This window comes from Periplaneta americana, chromosome 17 (assembly GCF_040183065.1).
Source record: "Periplaneta americana isolate PAMFEO1 chromosome 17, P.americana_PAMFEO1_priV1, whole genome shotgun sequence".
NCBI classification, from domain to species: Eukaryota; Metazoa; Arthropoda; class Insecta; order Blattodea; family Blattidae; genus Periplaneta; species Periplaneta americana.
The window spans coordinates 93,232,039-93,251,170 of NC_091133.1; the positions used below are offsets into that span (position 1 = coordinate 93,232,039).

General features: G+C 37.5%; 1 protein-coding gene across 2 annotated transcripts in view; it reads right to left on the minus strand.

Annotated features, from left to right (window-relative positions):
- The window catches only part of Hr51 (Hormone receptor 51), a 219,104-nt gene that overhangs the window by 73,374 nt on the left and 126,598 nt on the right, over positions 1-19,132 (minus strand). The window lies entirely within an intron of this gene.

The following is a 19,132-nucleotide window of genomic DNA, read 5'->3' on the forward strand; positions in this document are numbered from 1 at the left end:
ATAAACAATATAGAACAGCCGTAGGCTATAGAAGTTGGAAATAAGATACAAATATCTAATAATAAAGATAAGACTCCTTTTAAGATATCTACAGTGACTTTTTATAAATTAACATTAATGAAGTTTGAAAAATGTGGCATAGTCTAACTGGATTGATAGATCCATTACTTCTGGCTGAAAACCAAAGTAGACCTATGACCTAAATAAAGTACAATGTAACAAAATGTGTTTAATATTCACGCCTATCAATTGTACATGTTTGAATTTTGTACATAATGTAATAGAATGTATAAATAATATAAAATTATAGCATGTGGGAAATAACGAGAAAAATAAATGAAGACACGACATACGCCTTACGAATCCTTGCATTAAAATACAACAATTTTTACGAGATGAATTTTTTACGAGATGAATTTATTCAAGATTTTAAAAATATATAAAAGGATTTCTTCACTTTATTGCAAATGTACTGTACATACCTATCTACAATCCGTAATGTATTATAGTGACTACTTGTACCACGTATGATTAACTTTTTAACGGTTTTCTTCTGATATTAATATTAAAACATTTTGGTTCTATTGGTGAATTATGGCAGCAGTATCACTGGCAAGAACAGACTACACACTGTTGCCAAGTTGAGCCTTCCGATATTCTACTAGAGTCGACCGTGCTCTAGTCGTTTTCCACTTCAACAAGAGGCTAGCTGTTGTTCTGTGTACAGTAGTGGCAAAAAAAAAAAACCGGACCGACCCTTGTAGGTGATTTCAGAGCCTTGTTCACTCCAGAGCACGATAGACTGGCAACTAAGAAGCAGTGAGTGAAGAAACAATAATGCTGAAACTTACAAGGAAGAAAAAATAAAATTGGCTGGACCACTGGCTAAAAAGAAACTGCCTACTGAAGGATGCACAGAAGGAATGGTGAAAGGAAGAAAAGTTCGGGGCAGAAGAAGATATCAGATGATAGACAACATTAAGATATATGGATCATATGCGGAGATTAAGAGGAAGGCGGAAAGTAGGAAAGACTGCAACATGCTGGGTTTGCAGTGAAAGACCCGCTCTTGAATAGAACACTACGAATGGATGAATATGTCTGGTGCAATCATTTCTAATATCATTCCTCTATTTTCACAAATCATAATTAAAGACTGACACGAATGTCGAAATATAAAATTTTGGTTTACTCATGCACAACAAATGAGTTTAAGAAAAGGGATCCTTCCTGTTCTACCTGAAACATAAATGCTCTTCATTAAGAGCAATGACTAAATCGCTTAGTATTGAGGATGTATGGAATATTTGCAACAAAAAGTAGAAATAATTTAAATTCTGTGAAACATGGAATTCTTGGGCCGTACTGGGCTGATATTTTATTTACATCTCCACCTTATGCAAAAAATAAATCTTGAAAATAAATGTTTAAGACAGATTTAGAGTTCATGTTTGTATTGTGATTTTGATTTTAATTAAGGGCCTATTAATTTTTACTAAAAGTTATTATATTTGATGTGAAACATTTCGGGATAAATTGACTCGTAGATGTAATACGAGTATATGAACAGAATTCGTCCAATAGTTTGGGAAAAATCCCTGTACACAAGCAGACGCAGGTTCAACACTATTTTTTATATCACTGATCCTGAAAACTTTTATACCCACGAAAATAACGAAATCGATTTTCTGTAGCATCCCAACTCTTTCTCTCTTTTTTTTTTTTTCGAATAATGACAGAGTAAAAAGAGTAGAAGAAGAGTAGGCCTACACGTAATTAAAAATGCATTCGAGGTCCGTAATGAAAGTTCTAAGAAAATAATTGTTGAGGTGATATTACGAGACATTCAAGTTTCTGGTGGCATGGTGAACAGCAATCGGATAAACAAATTCAGTAAAGAACCTCACAATATCAAACATCAGAGAGAAAAAATAGCCGTCCACACCTGTGGAATAACGGCTAGCGCGTCTGGCCGCGAAACCATGTTGCCTTGGCCCGGGTTCGATTCCCGGTCGGGGCAAGTTACCTGGTTGAGATTTTTTCCGGGATTTTCCCTCAACCCAATAAGAGCAAATGCTGGGTAACTTTCGGTGCCGGCATTATCTAAGATGTTGATAAAGCGTCGTAAAAATAACCTACTGATAACTCTAGAAATAACAGATGAAATGCATTAGACAGTTGGCTATAATGTCCTGTATAAAGGGAGAGGGAGGCGGCCACTGCATAGCTATAGGCTACGTAGGTACCTTGGAATGGAATTAGAATTTACGGGAGGGGACACGAGTCCCAGCACTGCGACCTGTTATGATCTATTGCGCTAACCCTCTAGCTAGGTGCAGTCCCAAACCTACACCAGCTAACTGCACTAAGGTTCGCTGCTTACCCAGGTTTCGAGCAGGCAACCCTACTCGTCCCTAGGCCAGCCCCCTCTGTGCGTCACCAATCGGCGATGGGGGAATGCTATGGAATGATGACGAAACGGAGAAATAGTGACGGAATGATGTATGTGCCTAATTTGGGGAAAAACGGGAGAATCCCGAGAAAACCCCCGACTGCTACCTTGTCCGCCAGAAGTGACCGGGACTCGAACCCGGGCCGCCTGCGTGACAGGCCGGAGGTTTAACCACTCATCTACCTCAGAGTACGGTACCTTAGAATCTCTCTTTCTTTCTTAGTCGGTTTAGTCTTTTTCCGTCTTACATTGCAGGGTTGGGGATGGAGAATCATAAAACCACACACTAAAGATCTTACAAGTGCGGCCCTCTCTGGTCATGTGATAAGCATGGCACAGGGCCATCACACAGACACCACAAGGCAATCACAATACAACGGAAAAATACCCAGTTACATGGAGAGAAGATCAATTTCTTTCATTGCCCACTCAGGGGAGTAGAACCTCGGATCTCTTGGTCGAGAAGCGCACGCATTATCCACATAGACACAACAGCGAACATACTTTGAATGCAGAATAGAAATAAAGGTTGTTGAAAGAATGAATTTAACAAATACTCTCAACTTATTGTCGTGAGATTTTTTTAACGTGAAGCGATTTTCTGCGTGCTACTCGAGAAAAGCTGTAACCAAAATTGCAACATTGCCACTTATAGGAGTTGCATGAGTGTCGCCTGCAATTCATTCCTTAGTTAAGGAATTGAATTGAATTTAAGGAGGGGGGGGCACAACGACCCAGCACTACGCGCGAAAACAATGCGCCGACCCTCAAGCTATGCGCATTCCCAAACCCACGCTGATCCCTGAGGTGGCTGAGTGGTCAGATCTTCAGCCTGCCATGCAGGCGGCCCGGATTCGAGTCCTAGTCAAGCCTCGGACTTTTCATGAAAAATCCATAGTGACACTTGTAACGGACAAGGTCGCAGTTGAGTTTTTCTAGACATTCTTTCCTTTCCCCACATTAGGCATCTACATCTTCCGTCAACATTCCTCCATTCCATTTGGGAATGCGCTTAGGTTGAGAGTTAGCGTAATAGGTCTTGAAAGGTCGCAGTGCTGGGTCATAGTGCCTTCTCTCGAAATTCAATTCCATTTCATCAGCATTTCTCCATTCTATTTGGGAATGCGCTTAGGTTGAGAGTTAGCGCAATAGATCTTGAAAGGTCGCAGTGTTGGGTCATAGTGCCCCCTCTCAAAATTCCATTCCATTCCATTTCATTAACATTTATCCATTCCATTTGGGAATGCGCTTAGGTTGAGAGTTAGCGCAAAAGATCTTGAAAGGTTGCAGTGCTGGGTCATAGTGCCCTCTCTCAAAATTCCATTCCATTTGGGAATGCACTTAGGTTGAGAGTTAGTACAATAGATCTTGAAAGGTCGCAGTGCTGGGTCATAGTGCCCCCTCTCAAAATTCCATTCCATTTCATTAACATTTATCCATTCCATTTGGGAATGCGCTTAGGTTGAGAGTTAGCGCAAAAAATCTTGAAAGGTCGCAGTGCTGGGTCATAGTGCCCCCCTCTCAAAATTCCATTCCATTTCATTAACATTTATCCATTCCATTTGGGAATGCGCTTAGGTTGAGAGTTAGCGCAAAAGATCTTGAAAGGTCGCAGTGTTGGGTCATAGTGCCCCCCCTCTCGAAATTCGATTCCATTCCAAACCCACACCGGCTGACTACACTAAGGTTCGCTGTAAACTCTGGTTCCTAGCAGACAACCCCACTCGTCTCTAGGCCAGACCCTCCGTGTGTCACCAGCCGGAATACTATGGAATGGGTGGCGGAATGGAGAAATGTTGGCGGAATGATGTAAGTGTCTAATATGGGGAAATGGGAGTACTTCGTGACTACGACTTTGTCCACCATAAGTGTCACTAAGAATTTTTCCTTGAAAACTCTCAGGTCCGACCGGAAATCGAACCCCGACCACCTACACGACAGGCTGAGATTCTGAAAACTCAGCTACACCAAAGGACGGTTAGTTACGGAATTTCATTCATGACTAGGGTATGCTTCTGCTACATCATTGATCAAATGGAATGCACAATCTGTACTTATGAGTTATTATGTTGGCGAATGGATATTTTTTTTTTTTTTTTTTTTTTTTGAAAGGTTGTGTGGACCGCAGCGTTTCCTGAAAGGAATCATCCAGCCATTCGGGCATTCGCGATGTCGTACTTTTATTTAGGCAATTCCAACAGTAACGATGACCTAATAATGTATTTTGATGCTTCTCTATTTCGGTGTTTATATAGTGTAAGTACAAGAGAGGCCAAGAGTTTGTATGTTTCTGTGATTTCTGTATCAGATGGACAATGTTCACGTGAAACTATGTAACGTGTAAATGCTTAACGAAATATTGAACTTAATTTCAATTTAATAAAAATTATTATTCATACACAAATGGAGTAATTAATAAATGCGGGGAATATAAATACAGAGATAGTTAATTTAACATACTTTAATTCCAAAGCATTTAACTGTGGAGCTAGTATACAAATTAATCCAATTCTCTGTAATGACATGTTATTATTCGTTACAAATTGTTGCAAACAACTAGTTGGCGTCATATTGATGTGTGAATCGTTTGAACTATCAATTGCATTGTTATCTTGAAAAAAGGACTCATGGAATGAAGAAGCAATATTGTGAATTAAGTTAACGATAATGTTCCGCTTCCTCGAATGCGTTTGAGTCTAAAGAAACTATCAAAACAGTACAACGTGGTCTGTTGCTGTGACGAGAATCCAAGCCCCCGCATACCGGTAAGGCATCATGTTACAAACACGTTCACGTCTGAGTATTTCTGACAAAGCACATATTATTCATCGCTTTTAAAACGGTGTAGATAACCTATCAAGGATATTTCTGGAGAGTTTAAAGTAATATTTATTTATTTGTTTATTTGTTTACTTATTTTTTATAAATTTATTTATTTATTTATTTATTATTGTATCTTATAGATAGATATATATTCTAAGAAATAAAATTAATTTTTATTAACGTATCGGGTTCACTTTTTATAATGAATAAAAAACGCTTAAATACCCATTCCCGTATGATCGATGTTTTATTGTCCATAATACTCCTTGACTTGCATGATCTTTCTAAATATGATGCTTGCTGATTGCAGGGGACTTGCTTATGTTACATCTAAGTAGATAAACGTTTGCTTTCTCCTATATATCGACGGAGCAGTGTATGAACCAATGAATTAATAAACACATTTAATATTTTGTAGCTTCGTGACGGATATTTCTGTGTAGGTAAGCGAATAGAATATAAAAATTAAACTTTTTTAGACAGAGTACAAGTCGAACGCTGCTAAACCAAATTATTCTGTGACATATTTTAGGAGGGCTTTGCGTGTTGCTGTTACAGGATTGTGTACATTGTTATAATATTAGAATACTTTATTTTATCAACCTTGATTCTGTAAGATTGACATGTTACGTTCTATTTCTACAGGTCGGGTTAATCAAAACTTACAGTTTCCTATGCCAAGTAATCTTATCTAACGGCTGCTCCCGGCGGGGTTGGTATATCAAGCCTAAAAGCGCTATGTATCTGTTTCTATGGTATATTCATGCACTGCTTACTACAGAAAGCTACAGATAGTAGCAATAAATCTAATCTCCTATGAAAACTTATTAACACATTAATTCTTATAACATCTAAAAATGCCACTCTATTATACCTTACTACACTGAATCACACAATACTGAACAATGAAAAATAAAACACAATACAACAAGTAAAATGCCAGGTCTTAATCTTAGCTTCCCATTTCATAGGCTATATACGATCTATTAATACTCAGAAGCTTTTGTCGATCCACTTTTTCCTTATATTTTCCGTTTCTTGACATGCTAATATTACGTGGAACGCAGTCTTCTTCCAAGCCGTAAAGGAAGCAAATACCTTATCTCCTCTAGATTACCTCTCCTGTTTCTCAATTTATAAATCCCTAACCTGCACCAAGCCAAGACTAACCTTACTTCTCTGTTGTTTATTCTTACATATTCTTCCTGTTTCCATGACGTTTTCATGTTCTCATTGTTACTTAATGATCTGAAACTATAAATTTTGACATGGCTCTTGTCTAGTAATTGAGTTACTTCTTTCTTCTATGATCTTACAGATTACGTTTCAATTCATCACCCCAATTTCTTCCCATAACCACTTCAAACCTAATCTATTCGCTTTAAGCTCCAAATGCAGTCAAGCCAGTGAAAGAAATTACAGTAGAATCCCTATTAACCGGCACAAAAGGACCAAGCTACTTCCGGATACGAGATTTTGCCGGATAATTGAATAAATACCGATATATACAAAACAGTTCATATTTCATGGTGGCAAATGTTGAAACTGCAGCCATATGAAGCTTATTTCTTTATCACTTGCTCATAACTGAATAAACATAAAACTGTGTGAATTTTCCTTATTAAAACACATTACACAACACAAATAATGCGTCACTTTTGGGTTAGAATATTCACTGAAAATGAAAGTTCCTGCAAACTTCCTAATGTGGCAATACTGACGGCCCGAACATAACTAAATAAATATAAAATCTGCGTGAATTTACTATATTAAAACACATCACACAACACAAATAATACACAAATTTTAGATTCGAATAAAAATGAAATTTCGTGCGAACTTCCTAGTGTGACAAAACTGACGGCCCAGACTGTGACAATCTGGCAGATTTAAACTTTTTTTTCCCCAGCCAAAAGTGCCGTTGTTTTGGTATTGCCGGTTATTTGGGTGCCGGTTACGAGGGATTTTACTGTATATTATTGAGAATCTCTTTGCTAGAAAATATACCGAAATTAGGGGTTGAACGAAAGGTAGAGTGGTGCGAAAGAAAGCGAGCAAATAAACAGCCGAAAACTGATCCAAATTAGTCTGGAACGTATGCGAGAGCACAGGACAGGGAAAAACGAATTTTCTAATCTCTCTCCTGCAGTTCAGTTACAAAGTATCAACGATTTAGTGAATGTTCCTGCACAGTCGGCACTCAACGAACAATCAACGAGTGCAATGTCAGTGATTCAGAATTAAATCGTAGTCCACCATAAAAAGACTTAGATAAACATAATACAGCGTTTATGCGTGTTAGAATATAATTTTTACTGTTTTCCATTTCCAATATCATATCAGAACGGATTCAGTTCAGCGGTTGTCGTGAGGCAGGATCAGTATTTTCCGTCTCGCAACCAGTCCGCATCTGACAATAGACAAAGCCAGTACGATGATGGACTCGAATGTTCCTGCTGTTTGGAGTGACTGCACAATTGTGAACAGTTCTGCCCCTGACAGGTAGGCAAAATCCATTCAACCCCTTGTTCCACTCCGCGCCACAGCTAGCCGCACGGATGAAACCTTTTCATATGACGTCAAACTTACAATGGCAATAAATGGGAAGGAAAATGGCACGGGGAAATTTTACTGTTGTATTCACGTCATTCTATTTCTGTTAGGACTCAGATTAAATACAATAATAATCACAAAATATCCCACGTCGGTAGACAGGCCACCCGGCGGCGATAGAGATTATCGGCAGCGCGGTCGATTTTTATTTTTATTCTCACAATATACGAAGTAAATAAAGAGAAAATAATCTATTGTGGTGCTTTAAGAAATATATTTCGATAGTTTCGTGGAAATATTCGTTTTCAGCACCTCTGTTATCGAAGAAGTGGTTTCGATTCGAACATGCCGTCTGCTTGAGTAGCCTACAACACCTTATCCTAATAACTTAGTAGGCTGATTTTGTTCTTAAACAGCATTTACAAGCCAATTTATCATGAAATTATCAACAGTAATCTCACTAGAGGTTTTGATTTATCTAGAGAAAATCAAAACTCGAGTGGGATTTAATTGACTATTGCACGATTAGAAGAAAGTATATAAAGATTAGAAGTAACAAAGTACTCCAATACAATAAAATATTAATTGGCTTACGAAAATACAACTGTCTTCAAATGTATTATTGTACTATCTCAACATTACTCTAGATGGCAGTAGTGTTTTATGATTATGTTTTCTTGTTATCAGTTCTGCCAACTATGGAATCATCATTGAACTCTGTGGACTGTTACTAGTCAAGAAGGCTTTGTTGATTCAGTTTCATTTTTATTAAAACATTTGCATTCCACGTTAATCATCCGGATCCCAGTAATCAACGTCACTTGACAGATGATTTTCAATAAATCTTAGTATTAAACAATCTCTGATACGTGACTATCCATAATATCATATAGCAGAAGCAATATCAAACATAACCTAAATAATATAAACAAATGTTAGAAAAGTTTTAATTAGGGATGATGAAATAAACAAGAAACGTTTTAATTAACGATGATGAAATAAAAAATAAACACGAATAATTTTAAAAGAAACAATAATTATTGAAAGTACAATTTTCAAATTTGAATGTTGGTGGTTCAGTTGATGTTATATTGGACGTGTGCGTAAAAGAAATGAACTCGTTGATGTACATGGTGTATCCCTCAACTTATTCAGGATTTCCGAATGGTGCTACTCATATATGACCAGTGATCTTCATTAATTCTTATTCTTGAATACCAATGCGAGTCATATTTGAAAGTGCTGTGCATCGACTGAAGTGGTTTGTAATTTTCTGTTTTTTGACGTCCATACCAGTGCAGTTTGAAATGTTAGCAAACAAAGAAACAAATTCTAGGGTAGTGATAAAAATAAACAAATGCTAGGGACGCGATAAAATTAAACAAATGCTAGGGACGCGATAAAATTGTGCGATAAGCAGCCATGATTGGTTGAAAGACGTCCTTTCGTACTGTTTTATTGGTCTAAAGTAGTGTGACGTAGTAAAAGTGTAATAGTCTACATAAATTAGTAATTTTTATTATAAGATTAATGAATCTTTATTTTAAATTCGACACAAGGGTTACTTAAGAACCGTTTATGTGATTTTTAAAACTTCTATAATTTTTATCCAAAATTTATGAATTTTAAACTACATAAATATGCCTACAATACCATCATCTGTATAAAATGTTGTGCCGTCAGGGCTAATAGTTTTGAAATGATATTTTTAAACATATATTTTATATTGGCGTCACTAAAAAGGCTCCTTGCGACAAAGTTTTCAAAACAATTTAGTTCATATTTGTTCAAAATCTTGAAAATAGTCATGGGAATAAAAATAAATTAGCGCTTTGAGCTCAGTCTAAATAGGGGGACAATATGTTTTTTAATTTCCACGGCATTTTTCAATTCTTTGTTCTTGTTTTAAATAATCGTAACCACAGTTTCTAAAATTATCTAATTTTCATATTTCTGTTTTCAGAAACTTTATCAGTATCTTGTTTTCAAAATTTTAATACTTAAATCATACGCACTAACAACGTAATGAAGCTCTACATTGCGAATGTACAGTACAACAGGAACGGTTGTTTTTTTGCCAGTCCACTGTTTGCGAATGCAATTGACTCTATCCTACAACAAACACTAACGAATAAAAGCTATCGAATAATTTGATTATTCAAAACTATTGAATTGTTCGATAATTAGGAAACAAATTCAATCATTGGGTTTACAAATCAGAGTAAAAAATGAGAACCAAATTAAAACTAGTGAATGAATTATTCTATAGTGATATTATGCTATGGAATAAGTACAATTTAGTCGATAGTTTTTTATCCAGTGGCGGGTACTTGGCTTTGTATTATTCACCCAGCGTAGGCCTACTCATTTTTGAGTGGATCGAGTCCATGTCCAAGAGCAGCTCCACATCAGTAGGTAAACGCTCCTATTGCCTGAGCTGCACCGGTGTCTTTTAATACGATCTTCGGATTAGACTACCTAATATCGGCCTCACAGTTGGGGAAAACATCCAAACACAACCAAGGGCCTTTTTCTAAAAAGGACTACTTTCACAGGCTGACAAGGAATTAAGATACAATTTATTGAGTAAATTTTGTTCCTTAAAATCGTTTGACATTCTTGTCAAGTGACTGTCAATTGTTGAGAAGCTTGACAAATAAGATGGCAGATCACAAAATATCATTATATTTTTATAAAATCAGAGAAGAAAATATAATTAGTTATTTTTTAATGAATCGTCACCAAAAATAACAAAAGAAAAAATTGGAATAAAATTGTTTTGTTGACTCATAGAACAATAATCCAAGCAGTCTTTCGTCTAAATCAGTGGTCGTCAGCACTCGCTGAAATGTGCAATGGGTAAGCGGTGCTGTCCCGTGAGCACTGTCGTGCAACAGGAAGAGATAGAGAGCATACCCGCTAGCAGCTACGGAGTGCACCCTAGTGCATTGCGTTTTCCGTGGGTAAGAGAGAGTAGCCCCAGCGTGCTCTGTGCTGACGACCCCTGGTCTAAATTCATATCCAATTACGATTAAAAACTGTTCCATTTTTGTTGAAGTTAACATGAATCTCTCATTTAATTGATGTGTATTTTTCATACCAAAATAAACATTTTTTTTTCTGTATGTTCCTTCTCTTTTTAGGGTTTTGTGTTACAATTTCCCTTTCAGAATCACTTGACCACATTTATCGGCTACTATTTATCCTTCACTGTTCTGAAAGTTTAGACTTATAGAATGACTAAGTTTGAGAATATGTCATGGATTTGTTAAGATAACCTAAAGGCTATAATCAAGAAAGAGATCTTTTCTTGCCGACAGAGTATGAGAGGTTAAAGTTTCAAACTGTACAGACACTCGGCATTAATGACAGTAGGGATTCAGTCCTACGTGGCCGCAGCTTTTACCCCCAAAGGAATACACTTGGTTCTCATTTCCGCCAGCCGGATCAGCAGGCAAGTACAATGGAACCCCATCATCACTAATAAAATAAAAAAACTGACACTCTACTGCATAGTACGTGCCACGATTGTTACCATATTTCTACCGCTGTGACACCAGGTGGCAGATACCTGCTTCATAGAATCCCTTTGAACTGGACCTGAACCAACGTTTAACAGCTTTTTGCACTGCTTCATCAAATGAAAAGGTTCTCTTCAGGTATCTCTTAAAATCCTCAAAAATTGGGAAATCGCATGGAGATAAGTTTGGTCTGTAAGGGGGATGTGGTGGTGTCTTCCAGAGAAACTTTTGCAGCTATTCTATAGTCTATCTGGCAGTGTGAACTCGAGCATTGTCATAGAGTAAAATCACTTTTCTTGTCAAAAGAACGGGACATTTATTCTTGATGTTTTGTCTAAGATGCCCGAGAGTGTCTGTATAGCTCTGAGCATTGATCATTAAAATTGTTTCCATAATCCCGAAATTCTATTAGCAAAACGTTAATATAACTTTCCCTGCATTTCCTTCCAACTTGAACTTCTTAGGGTGAGGAGATCTGATGTTTTTTAAATTATATGTTAAATCAACGGGGATGTGGCTCAAAATGACGACACCAGAACTCGTCAGTCGTCATAATGCGATGCAAGGACTTATCACCTTCTTTCAGATTCTGTTGGTTGATTCTCACACGTTCGGCTTTCTGTTCAGTAGTTTGAGAGCGTAACACCCACTGCGCGCAAATTTTGTGATATTGTTGGTGTTTGTGGAGAATTTTATGGCTACTTTCATGGTTAACATGCAGTGGAACTAAGTTCGCTTATCTTTACTCTCACATTCTCTCGGACAAGAGCATCAACATGTTCAACTGGAGAGATAGCCTTGAGCGCATGTCCTGATCGTGGATTGTTCTGTAGAGATGTTCGGCCAGAACGAAACCGTACAAATCAATCCTTCATCATCATACAAATCATGCTGGAGCTATCGATTCATTCAAATCACTCAGGAAAATTATCTTCCCTTCTTCTCTTAAGACGTCCCACATTAATTCTTCACAGCTAATATTCCTAGGATGTCTTTTCATACATTGTAGCCATTTTGCGATGGATTTCAGCAGGTGTATGCTATTCCGCAATCAAAAACGTGTTACAGTATGCTTTTCACTTTTGGATGCTTCCATCTTGCACCATTCGCTTTTTATTTTTAATTTACTCGGAGTAACAATTGCAGGTATGCCAACCACACCTACCAATAAAAAGTCTATAGCCACTGTTGCCAATCCTACCCAGTGGAGATTCATCCATGAAGGATATCAGGATGATCCTACAGTTTAATTTCGTGCCTCTGAGGATAGAAAACATTTTAATTATAGATCATGATTTCCCGACGTAGGCCTATTAATTTCCTTTAAGCTTCCACTTTCTGTCGTGAGTTGTCGCCACAGCACAGCTCAGAAATAATTTCCGAGGAACCATCCAAATATCTTACAGCAAACGATATTTCTAACAGTGAAGTTAGCGGGCAGGGGAGGGTACGGAGAGCGGGGTATGGCTTGAGTTTAACCGCGTTTGAGGATATGACAGCGTATCCTAATACTACGACCCTTCTTTCTGAGTGATGGAGACCCTCTCAGAGACTATAATAAGAATTTTCAAGTATCCTTATAGTCTCCTTAAATGCAGTTCATTGGCCATTTTAAAAATAATAGAATAAACGAAATAATAAATGATTTAAAATGGTATAATGTAAAAAATAAAATGAATAAAAACAAAATTACTAAAAATAAATAAAATAAGCTATAATAAATACAAGAATTAACAGGACTTTCAGATGACAGGACAGCCGAAAGAATATCTGAAATTGTATTTGATCATTTAGAAGAATTTAACTGTAGCAAGAAAGTAATTGCGCAAACGTACGGCGGAACATCGGTAAATATCGGGCAGTACAATAGCTTAGGAGCCATCTTCGCAACTAAAAAGGGGAGGAGAATCGAACTTCACTACTAATAAATTGCCAGTTCCAGAATGATGAGTCAAAAACTAACATAGTCCTACTTGCATTTTGCATGCTCTATTATTATTATTATTATTATTATTATTATTATTATTATTATTATTATTATTATTATTATTATCATTATTATTACTAATATTATATTACTATTAATATTAGTTTCTGTCTTGATCATCAGTCGTCAATCTCATATCCTGCATACAAAAAATATCACGAGTAACCACTGATCCTATCCCTAAAGAGAACTCCGGCCGATACTACTGTTGCTCCGTCTTTCATTTGGAGTAACAATTTAATTATGTAAGTTCAGATTCTTTACAACACTATATAATGTATATATCCAATTAAGGGAGGGAAGATACATCTAAGAAATGAGACTTACGTCGAATTCCCTTAAGTGAAAGATAAATCTTACTTTTTTGCCCAGAGTCGAACTGGAATACACTGGACTTGTAAGGGGCCACATCGTCAAGACTGCCGTGTCCTCAATCCGTCACGTACTTGATGATTGTAACATTCGCGGTTTTAATGACGGCCCCGTCACCGCACCAAGCTCACTCATTTGAATACGCGTGACCGAAATGCCTACCCCTCCACACACCATTCGATGCCTGCGGACAGGCCGCACCCCCGGTTACGTGCGGTCGGTCTAATCATTTGTTTGCGTTAGTTAATGATCCTCCATATATATATTTTTTGTAGGAGTGTGAATATTGTGGTGGCTGTCGCCGCACCACTGATCTGGCTCAGGGGCGTCCAACACAGGTCTCAATATTCTTTTAAAATTGAAAAAGTGACACGGGACGAGAGAAAATCCCTATAATTGCGTATAAAGTCTATACAGGATCTAATCACAGTACAATCCAGGGTTCGAACCACAGTCGCATTTGTCGCATTTTGTTACTCGACTTCTATAAATGCAACAAACTTTCAATGTAAATGTGCAAGAATGCGACAACCACATTGGACTTCAGAAACGAAGATGGTAATGGAGAAAATGAAATCAGAGATGTGTTTGAACATAAATTTAAATGAAATGCTAATGGCATAGACAATGTTCAAAAAGGTATTGAGCAATAGATGTTCAGGAATGGATTTCAAAGAGTTGGTACAATTCATGTAAGTTTAGTGAACAATTTCTTTTAGTTGATATATATATATATATATATATATATATATATATATATATATATATATATATATATATATAATTCCATCGTATACTGTAAGTTATGAGCGAATTAGAAACCGCTTTTCAGTAAAAAGAGTTAGCACTCTGCTAACAATAAATCTTCAAGGACCTACTCGTAAAGAATTTCAACGTTTAGAGTCCTCATGAAATAACGTACTTAAAATGTGATGTGAATTCAGTAGTAGGATAATTAATTCTAAACGTACCTACGTGTAATGATTTACTTACATAAGTGTATCTACAGTGTGGTAAGATGGATTGAAAGTAATACAACTCCAACAAAATATTACATAACTTTTTGTTTCTGCATACTTTATTAATTTTATCTTTCTGTAAAATAATTTATAATATTGCACAAGCTTTCTGCAACTTGCACAAATATAATTATACATTTGTGCTTTTTTGTGACAATTATTTATTTTATAGCTTAAACCTTGGTACAATCCCTTTCCGTATTCAAGTCGTCACTTAGGGCCATATTCATAGACATTCTTAGCGCGGGCTTCCGGTGGATGATCAGCGAGCTAACGTTTTTGTATTCATAAACCAGTGTTAGCGATATGATATGATATGATATGAATCCTGTACAAGTAATCAGTCGATAGCCGGGGCTAGTTTAGCACGCTCGTAGCGCGGGCTAGCGAAATGTCTATGCATAGCACCCTTAGTGTTTATCAAGCAAACTGGTGTCGTTTATTCACATTTTTCCAGACATAAATATCTCAGTTTAAGTGACATTAAAATGAGTCTAAATACGCTGAAGACAAGGAGCTATTTGAGTTCCATAATGGAACTGTTCGTTAAGGAATTCGTAAGGAATTAGTACTATTGCACTAATGGTACAAAAATCTTATGTAAGTTACCTACAATATTAGAAATTAGGAGACGCAAACGATGTTTTATACAACAGCAGCGCTATACAAGACCAGGCACTATCACCTTCCTTCTACACCTCACCTCGTACCGTATTCAAAATCTTCCTCTATATTAACAATCGAGTCTTTCAATGCTTTCTTACTATCTATGAGAGATCGATATACGGTACTCTTAATAGCTTTATGGCGGGTACAGAATACTGAACATCCACAATCACACTTCAGCCAGAGCTTTTATCCTCTCTGCCCACCTAATTTTAACTCAAAAGAGAAATTTCCCCAATTTATTTTCTTTGGTAGAGTTTAGAGGCCTATTCCTTTTTTATGTTAAAAAATGTACTAGCCAGCCAAAAATGTCTCAAAAATTTTGTTACCGAACAATTTAGAGCTATATGGATTGCGTCTTCATCTTGTATTTGCCCATTTCCGTGACACCCCTAATCCCGTGATACTATTTTAAAATTGAATATCAGTCAAAGATTTGCCGTTCGATCATAGCACCAGACATCTTTCTCGAAAGAGTGCATCTTTCGCCTACTTTTGAGGCATCGGTAAACTCCATATAAGATACCCAATCCCGTGACATTCAGTGATAAAAAAGTATCACGGAATTAGGCAACTTTACCCTATATCATTCTCTACGTTCCCTTTCATATTCTTGAGCCTCCAAATACCCAATATCCCCAATACTATTCCCGTTCTTTCTTCTCTTCAATTTATTCCCTTTCCCTTTATAAACCGACAACAGAGTCGTCCAAGCGCTAGGAACTCGGATACGAATAGACGAACGTAAAGATTCCGGTAACAGATTCGTCGCAAATGTTAGGAAAAGTGGGACGACATTCTGCAGGAAAAAAGTTTGTTACCTTCAATATAAATAGTGAATGTGTATTGTAAACTACGTTGTGACATGAAAATAATTTTAAAATATTGTATTATAATTAGTCTCTATTACATCTGGTCTCGTGACCAGAATATTCTACGAAATGGAAATATAAAAATTGGAGACTTATCTTTCGAAGAGGTGGAAAAATTCAAATATCTTGGAGCAACAGTAACAAATATAAATGACACTCGGGAGGAAATTAAGCGCAGAATAAATATGGGAAATGCGTGTTATTATTCGGCTGAGAAGCTTTTGTCATCTAGTCTGCTATCAAAAAATCTGAAAGTTCGAATTTATAAAACAGTTATATTACCGGTTGTTCTGTATGGTTGTGAAACTTGGACTCTGACTTTGAGAGAGAAACAGAGATTAAGAGTGTTCGAGAATAAGGTTCTTAGGAACATATTTACGACTAAAAGGGATGAAGTTACAGGAGAATGGAGAAAGTTACACAACGCAGAACTGCATGCATTGTATTTTTTACCTGACATAATTAGGAACATTAAATCCAAACGTTTGAGATGGGCAGGACGTGTAGCACGTATGGGCGAATCCAGAAATGGATGTGGAGTGTTAGTTGGGAGGCCGGAGGGAAAAAGACCTTTAGGGAGGCCGAGACGTAGATGGGATCTGAGGGAGGTGGGATATGATTATAGAGACTGGATTAATCTTGCACAGGATAGGGACCAATGGCAGGCTTATGTGAGGGCGGCAATGAACCTGCGGGTTCCTTAAAAGCCATTTGTAAGTAAGTAAGTAAATATTACATCTATACATTTTCAGCATGAATAATGCTTAGTTTTATACTTTTTCTAAGTACTTTTTGAACCAGGTGCAATTGTTTGTTAAGCCGACTACAGCTGCAAGAATAGTTGCATATTGGTTGCTACATCTTCAATATCATTTCAGTTGGGTATAGTATACTGCATGTTCACTTAACTTCGTGGTTTTGGGACTAAAAATGCACTCTCTAAACCTTAGTGTGAATTATGAGTTGAACCACGAGTTTACAAGAAGTTCATGAGATATTTTCGATGGATAAGTATTCATGTCCGAGAAGTAAATGTTCTCGAATTTGGAAAATAACGAAATTTGTTTGGGGAGGTGTAGGTACAAAAGAATAAAAACTAAATGTTAGATATACTGATAATAATCGAACAAATATTTACTTACTACAGTCGCGACGCTGTTATTCCCGGCGTGACTCCTCCTCTTTGCTTATGTCTTAGGAAGTGAAGGCTCTATAAAGTCTAGGTAGATAGTATCGTTCGCCTTTTTTGTTCTTTCGTTGCCGAACTACCAGACGAGGGATCTATTTGCCGCACCGTTAAACATTATCATGTCGTAGCTCCTATGATAATAAATCAAACGCACTGTAATTGAGCAAATAATTGAGCGGCAAATAACGTCCTCGTGTGCTTTCTACGAACCCAACGAAAGAGCCAAAATGGCGGGCGATTATATTAAGTATTTATCGAGCCTTGGGAAATGCATCAGCGAATCACAAGACGCACACGTTTAAATGTAGCCAACCGGCAACGTGATTGGCTGCCGGAAATTAGAGCGACGGGACTATAACATGTCGATGTTAAACCGACCTCAGTATACAACAGTAGGAATTACGGCTATCTGGCAGTCACTTGTCCACCCCTGTTTCCGAGCGAGGAAAGTTAGGAGTAGAAAGGGATAGATGCTGCGAAAAATTCTGCGAGAGCATCAGAACGGCGTCTTCTTTACCCCCCCAAACATCTCATCATCATTGGGCCTTTATTGTCCTTCCGGTTCGCCGCAACAGTTGCCTTGTTCTGCTGCTTCTCCCCATCATTATTTTATCCTCTAACTTCAATCCTTTCGGGCATATAACAAAGGGAGCCTGAGCAAGGGTTTTAGGAAATGTATGGTTGCTTTAGCATTGACTCAGTCTACATAATTTGAATACGATTTAACGACAAGGAAAGCGACAGACAGGGATATGTAATTAGATTCTTTAGGCGTCATGATACGGGGGTTTCTTTTATGCTGCTCAAATGATTACTCATGTTAGGGCGGCAGGTTGACATTACTGAAGGTGGGACTCGCTCATCGGAGCCGGAAGGCAATTAAAGCTGTCAACTGAGAAGGCAAAGTTCCAACATTTTTACAGCCTAAAGCAGAAAAAGGCGTACCGCAATCCGAAAAGTTAGAGTAGCTGCTTTCCACTCTAGAGATCCGAGTTCAAGTCCCATAAGTAAGTGGAATTTTGGGATGCAAAACGTTTCTCCTATAGGCTGGTTCACAATAAACCGGGAACGGAAACGACGAGAACGAGAACGGAAATAATGTTAAATACATTTATTTTAACATTATTTCCGTTCTCGTTCTCGTTGTCGTTTCCGTTCCCGGTTTGTTGTGAACCAGCCTTAACTCTCTTTTTACAGCCACCGGCATAGATCAGTCGGCTGAGGCGTGGGTTCGATTTTAGCTTCGGTTGAGTACCTGGTTGAATTTTTTGCAAGGTTTTTCCCAATCGTAAAGCAAATGTCAGGTAATCTATAGCGAATCCTCGGCCTCATCTCGTCAAATATCATTTCGCTGTCACCAATCCCATCGACGCTAAAAACCTAGTAGTTTATACAGCGTCGTTAAATAACAAAGTAAAAAACTCTTTTTACGACTACGTAAAACCAGAATCTAGTATACATACAGTCACGAAGCTTGAGGTGAATTTTTGCATTTCTCGCGATACATTGCTCCAAGCTGAGAGTACTGGGAACATTCGCATTGTCTGTGATAAGGCGACAGTAGCGATCCTAGTGGCTAGAAACTAAAGTTCAACTGCCATTGGATCCATATTTCTTACGTACTGAGCTTCGTGACTGTATATGAGCCGTTCAGAGCAAAAGTGGTGTAAGTCAAAAA